Consider the following 7844-nt stretch of genomic DNA (forward strand, 5'->3'; position numbering starts at 1 on the left):
TGACGTTGTTACCACGTCTCCTACAAAGTATTACTCTTTTCCCATTCAAGGTGAACTTCATAGTGAGCTTAGAGAAATTCCACAGTACATCGCCAAGAGTCCTCAACCATTCAATGCTCAGAACCACCTCGTAATCACCAAGCAGTAATAAGTAGAAATCAGCTCCCAGCTCTTGATCTTGTATTGTCAACTTAACATTTGAGCATTTACGTTTGCACGTTAAGATACCCCCATCTGCTAATGTGACTTCAAACGGCTCACAATCCTCCATGGGAATTGAGAATTTTTTGGCAATATTCTCATCAAGGAAGTTATTAGTGCTACTTGTGTCAATCAATATTGTAACTTGCTGGCGCTTAAGAAGACCGCTAACCTTCATAGTTTGCGGATTTGAGTAGCCAGCCAAGTCATGCACAGTGTAAGTCACCTCGCCGTCATCTCCACCCCTAGGTTCATCGTCTTCTTGCACAGCCTCGTCACTATCTGTTTCTGGCGCTATTTGTTCCACCATTGGTTCGATCATCAATAGTTTCCCTTGTTTGCACACGTGTCCTCTATGCCATTTCTCATCACAATGCCAGCAAAGTCCTTTTACTATTTTTTCTTTAAGTTCTTCTTGGGTCAAACGGGCAGTTTTTCAAGATGGCGTCGAAGAAGAGCCATTTCCTCCAGTGGTTGGCCGACTGAAAGCCCAAGTTGATCGGCGTGTTTCTTCACTAAGCTTTTTTTCCTGTACTCTTGCAAACGAAAATGCAGCTAGTATAGTCCGTGGTCGGTAAGTCTTAACTTCTCTCCTGATATCCGATCGAAGACCCTCCACGAAGGTACCGATCAGTTGTCTTTCAGAACAATCGCGGATCGGTTGGATAAGCGCTCAAATCGGCTTTGGTATTCACTAACTGAAGAGGTCTGTCGGATCTTAGCTAGTTCGCCGTCGACGTCCTCAAATGCGGAGGGGCCGAATCGCACCAGAAGTCCTTCAACAAATGTTGCCCAAGTCATCCCATGGCTTGCCTCGAACCAATCATGCCATTGAATAGCTTCGCCCTCAAGATGGATGGATGCAATGTCAACCCTTGAAGCTTCAGGCGTCCCGTGGAAGCGAAAAAATTGCTCCGCTCTTGACACCCAACCGGATGGATCGTCTTCATCCCATTGAGGAAGTCCAACTTCATACGCGGAAGGCTGGGATTTTGATTGTGATGACGTGTTGCAGGTGGGGTCTGAGGTGGAGATGGTCCCGTACTACGCTCCTCTTGAATGACTCGGGTGATAAGCTCCTTCAACTACTTTAAAAACCCTGAGTCGAATTGTGTTTCCCCCTAAAGATTGTTCCTTGTCGCTGCCGGTGGCCATTGAATAAGCTATTAAATCAGAAATTCCTAACACTCGCTTTTGATTACGTGCATAGGGCATACAACCCTTCTTTTCTTTTCTTTTTCTTTTTTTTGCCCTTACAAGGGATAAGCTAACTTAAGGATAACAAAATTCTGGACAAAACTCAATAGAAACTTGTGGCCAAACAATGTAATAACATAAGATTAAAACCAAAGTAGAGATATCCTTGTACTAGAATTAGAACACACCTGGATTGGGCTTAGTCTGTAGCCCAAACACACTCCTTCTTCTTCAACTATGGCACCCAACCTGGTTTCATGATCTAAAAAAAGAAAAAGATAAAGAAAAAATGCCCACAGCAGCCACGGGTTCTCAAGCACGGCCAACGCCCACCCAACAGCCACGATTACTCCAATAACGATTCTGCAACCAACGGAACGCCCAGAACAACAGCTCTGATACCAGATGATAGGATCCTAGAGATTCTATCAAGTGAAATCAGGGAATAGACGAGAAAATAAGAAAATAGAGAAGATAATGATCGCTTCGAGGGGATCAGGCCTCCAATAGTTGCTTCAAGCAAATGTAATATTTTTCCTTGATTATTCAGCCATACGGTATCTACATCCTTTTATAGATGAGAAAACAAGCTAAATATGGAAATAGGAAATCAGCAAATCAAACATAATAAACACAAACGTAATTCACAAGAAAAATAATCCCTAAAAGGAAATTAACGTAGTGACCAAGCCAAGGAGAAGGTTCGGGAAGGTTCAGGAAGATTCACGAGAATCCTATCAGAAACGAGAATGGTTCTCTCTAGCTAGAACGCTTGTGCTCAACCAAAAGGACCAGGAGGACTACAAATTAAGGTAGCTAATGATCAGAAGAATCCGAATGAAGGTACGTATTTGTACCAAACGGTCCAAACCAGCTTATTTTTGTTCTGCCCAATTCCGTTTTGTGGAGAAGAGTGAACGAAAACATAAAACTAAAAGAAAATAAAACAGAATAATAGAAAATAGAGACAAGAATTTTACGTGATTCGATCCATGACCTAAGTTCACAGGGTAAACCCTAAAGGGCTACATTGTTGCTCTTTTTGTTTGATTAATTTACAATACAAATGATCCCTATTTATAGGGATATAGAGAAAATACAAAATGGTATGTAGAGAGAATATAATCAAATGTATTTAAATCTGATTTGATTATAATCAATTACAATTAATGATGATTAAATCAAATCCTCCAATATATGGAGAGTACCGTAATATACGGTATCAATATATTCTCTAATATCCCCCTGCAAACTCAAAGTGAAATATTCTGAAATCTTGATTTTTATTTTTTTATTTTATTTTTTTTAATGTTGGGTCGAATATAACCCAGTTTGGAGAACAACTTTCTTCTTCTTCTTCTTCTTCTTCTTCTTCTTCTTCTTCTTCTTCTTCTTCTTCTTAATCTTCTTCTTCTTCAAGCTAATTGTGGACTAAATAAGCCTAGGTAGCGAGGTTTTGGGTAGAACCTCAAAGGCTAAACACATAATGGGTCATCTATAGGCCAAAGAAAATGAGCCAACTATTGGCTAAAATGGGCATGGGTTTTAGAGAATACCTAAAATGCCAAAATAATATGGGCCAACTATGGGCTAAAATAAAAAGCCAACAATGGGTTGAAATGAGCATGGGTTTGAAACAATACCACAAAGGCCGAATACAAGTAATAGGCCAACAAATGGCCAAAACAATGTGGACAACTTTGACATCTTTTATGGGCTTTTTCTTCTTCTTCTTCTTCTTCTTCTTCTTCTTTTTCACACCTTTTCTCTAAACAACAACCATAGGGGCAACAATTGTCTTTACCAACAACAGCCACAAGAAGGTGACAAGAATAAGAGCAGATGCGATCGCAACCTTGAAGAGGACGGTGGGCCTGATGGACGGATGGCGAAGGAGTGGTAAGGTGGTGATTGTGAGACGTGGACAGCGGCAAAGAGACCGAGCCCGGCAGGGCCTTGTGGAGAGTAACAGTAACGGAGGAAGATCTGATGGTTGTTGTGTATGAGAGTGTTTTTTTTTTTTAATATATAAAATCAAGAACAAAGCGAGGGGATTTTGGTTTGTTTTGTCTCTAAATGAGACACAGGTGGCGTGGGTTGGAGTAAAACTTATCTCCAACTCACGCACACTACTTTTTTGACAAAACAAAAACCAAAGGGAAATGAAGAAAAACAAAAAAGAGAAGCAAAAACAAGTTCTGCCGTGAAGAAAAAAACAAAACAATGGAGTGATTTTTTTTTGTTTTTTTCATCAAATGAAGTATGCAAAATCTATGATGAGGAGATTTGCAGACTATTAAGGAGAAGGCAATAAAACAGAATAATAATAAAAAAAAGAATTCACAGGACCTTGGATCGAGCACTAGCGTTAGCATTTAGCTCTGATACCAAGAACGAAAACATAAAACTAAAAGAATCACTTCAATATATGGAGAGTACCGTAATATACGATATCAATATATTCTCTAACAAAGAGTTCCATCAGTTCACACGAATCACTTCATCAAAAAGAGCTTTGGGATCTGTTTTTTATTGATGGACATTGGGGGTATAAACAAACCAAGCTACTCGCGAGCTCATTCGAGATCGGCTCGAATAAACTCGACTTGTACTCGAATCGATTATTAAATGAGCTACTCGTGAACACGAAATTAAGCTCGATTATTAAACGATAGAAAATCTTATAAACTCGGCTCGATTCGATTAATGCTCGTGAACTTGCTCGTATAAGGATCGACTCATGTATATATATAATAAAAATAAGCCCTATATTAATTTGTTAATATATAACTTATTTTTATAATATAGTATATTAATAACAATATACTAAGGATTTGATAATGTTTTTAATGATTTACGCACATTAATTTGTGTTATTATCCAACCTCCATTGACATTTTTGCTAAGGAACTTGTGTAAATAATGCCAGGAGAAAAAATTAACTTAATTTTTTTTTTTTAGTGTTTACAGGTTATTATTTTAAATTATTTGAAGTTGCTGATTAAGGCAAACATTTGATCACGATTCTCGAAGTTGTTGGTTTAGCCTTGTTTTAAAGTTAAACAAGGTCGTCTTGTTGAAGAAGGTGTTGAGCCGATGTAATATTGAATGGAATTGCTGGTTGAACCAAAAAATATTCAGGCTCGTGTCGAGCTCAAGCTTGATACCAAAACAAACAAGCCGATCCTAAACAACCAATACCACTCAGGATCAGCTCGTTTACACCCCTGATAGACAAATACAACATGATTATTTTGTAAATGTTATATATATATTAAAACAAACACCACATTTTTTGTTAAAAATCTTCAAGCATGAATTAGAAGAACGAACAGAAGAAAAGAAAAAAAAAAAAAAAAAAAAGTTATACCATAACTATTTATGTTTTAAAAAAATTAAAAGAAAATGTTCTTAAAAATGTAAATTAGAATTGTATTATAAGGGTGTTTTAAAAAAAGATAAATGTTATTTCATATTCTGCAGTACATCTCTTATCTATCTCAATTCATCTTTTTTTAAAATCAACTATCGGATCTATAGGTCCTACGAATCAAATAGTTGATTTAAACAAAAGATGGATGAGAGATGTACCACATAATATGATTTCATTCACCAACATTAGGAGTGTAAATGCAGACAGATGTTTTACCACTGTTAGCAAAAATCTCTATTTGCATATGCGGATAGTAGTTTTAGGGTATGCGGATGCGATTATCCACATGCCCTTTATAGATAATATATATTAAATTTAATAAACTCACCAAAACAACATTATTTTGTTGTTTAATACTAAAATAATGTTGTTTTGGATTAAGTATATGTTAGGTTTACAATGGTTTGGTTGGCTGTATTGCTTTCACATGTAATATTTGAGCAAAAAAATAAAATTAATGTGAAATCAATATACTTTCAAAAGATTAGGACTTAAAAAAAAAAAAAATTAAAACAAGCTCAATACACTAAAAATCAACCTAAACTATTTTTAAAATGGTTTAAAATATGTCCTAACAGATACTCAAATAAGACACAAAAGACTAAAATAGGCCTATTACTTAATATGCGAATAGTGGTTAGTAAAACCATGTTGCAGGTGCGAATATCTCAAAGCAATATTCGCATTTATCCGCATTTTGCAATTGCAGATATTGTACAGAATCGCATCTGGGTATACGCTTCTAACCGGCGTATAACATTGTACCAAATAAAGCAATACATAATATTCAATATTTTATTCAAATATTATAACCAAACTAAAAAAATATGAATATCTATTCTATTAAAATAATTATTATGTGTACCACACACGCCTTTAAGCTTTTAATTTTCATTTTTACCTAGGACCGTACCCTATATGGTATTATTAATGCAGTAAAATTTAACCACCTCGTTGAATATGAATAGACATGGTCCCTCCATGCTTAGAATAACAAAATATTAATTCGCACTTAAAAAACAAAATATTAATTCGACAAGACATGTACGAGAATAGGCCTTAAAAAAAAAAAAAAAAAAAAAAGGCTGCCCAAAAGAGGACCATGCCACCAAGCTATTAATTGTACAATTCACATCCGGACAAGAGTGGACTACCTAATTCAAATTGAACAGGTTTTATAGACATCCTTGGCCCCATTTGAAAGCCTCTTACCCTGCCTCACTTTTTTTTTTCTTTTTTAACGATTGAAAAATAAAATTGATGTGATATAAAGTTGAAATAATTTATATAAAAAAGTGAAGAAAAAAAAATTATATTGTAATAAATTTTTTATTTAAAAAGTAATAAAAAAGTGTTGATGTCATATAAAAAGTGAAAAAAGTTAAAAATATTTTGAAATTCATGTTTTTTTGGAAGAAGTGAAGGGAAGGGGAAAGTAGTTTTCAAACGGGACCAAAATCAATAGAGAGACAGACAGATAGAAAAGACTATGCAATCATGTGCGATACTCTGAATTCATCGAACTCACATGACCTAGCTCCTACAAACATATAATTTTTTTTTTTTTAAAAAATAATAATAATAATATTATATAAATAAATTGTAGTTATTGATAGTCAATATACACCGTTTGGTGAGCAACTGGCCATTATAGAAGGCAACTGTTAGGTGACATATTTTATATTTCAACTGGAGTCCCCAGTCCACTCCATTGTCTCCATGCATCTGTCAAAAGAAAAAAACAAACGGAGATCCGCATCATAAATCATAGAGGAAATATTTCACCGACCAGATCTTTTTATGTGTCTATAATTAATGAAACTATTCTATCAAGATGGACCATGCATGGTCTAACCCACTACACTTTAAGAAAAAATAAAATAAAATAACTGTTCATTTGACATGTGCAATGTAATAGGCCAGGACAGTACGTACAAATAATTCATCCTGCTTATTTGAATAGAAGGAGCAAGGGGGAGAGGACTAGGGTCCAACCCAAGCCATATTCTTCTTCTTCTTAAAGTTAATCACATTGTAATGTACGTGTTATTTTAAGCAGGTTATATATAGAGACTTGAGTTAATTACTTTAATTGCTAACATGTGACTATTAAACCCTCACAAAACTTATTAATGCTTTATTGCTTGGATGTAGGTAATGTGATAATTAAGTGAAAGCAAGTGTCCAAAGAATTGACTTTTTTTGAAGCACCATGAACTGACAACTCACATGATATGATTCCTTAAACTATCAAATTGATATGATATAAACACTTCGTTAGGAGAGTCTATCTTCTTGGATGGAAAACTGACCAATCTAACCTAATCTTACCTATTTTACCCATGTTCCCATCGTGTGATATATCAGAATTGTCCTTCTAGAATTCAGAGGTGTGTTGTAGTATAAAATGGAATTAAAAATACAAAACTAACCTTAATTATGCAATTAAAGAACGCAAAGGCCCATGATACTCCATTTCCAATTACAAATACACCCTGTGAAACACTACTTGGTTTTAAAAATTAATGCCTTAGTCATTTTTTCCGCCTAATCCGAAGCACGCTCGAAGGTAGTCACTCTCGAAGGTTCCATAGTACACATTGAAAGTCAATCGAGCAAAACTAAACCACGTGATTCAAATTTTTGGTACTCCTAAGGTAAGAATACTACCATTAATTTTAGTTTCTCGTCAATATTTAACAATACCCGGTCAAAAAAGATGACTGATATGAAAATTAGGGTTTTATGTTAAAAGAGATTTGTGATGATTTCAACTCATTTATTCAATTGTTATTGGTTGGTTGTATGATTTTAATGAAAAACCCTTTGAAAATGGAAAATTTTTTGTTTGTCTAAAGTAGTGGTTAATTGGTCTCATGTGCGCAATAGTTCCCCATTTTCAAAGAGACATGATTGGTGCATAACGTGCAAATATTGTACATCTTTGTAGAGGCATAGGGTAGGATCGATCCTACCACATGCCTCTACAAACGGATCCGGATCCCCTCAGATT

This window comes from Alnus glutinosa, chromosome 6, assembly GCF_958979055.1.
Source record: "Alnus glutinosa chromosome 6, dhAlnGlut1.1, whole genome shotgun sequence".
NCBI lineage: Eukaryota > Viridiplantae > Streptophyta > Magnoliopsida > Fagales > Betulaceae > Alnus > Alnus glutinosa.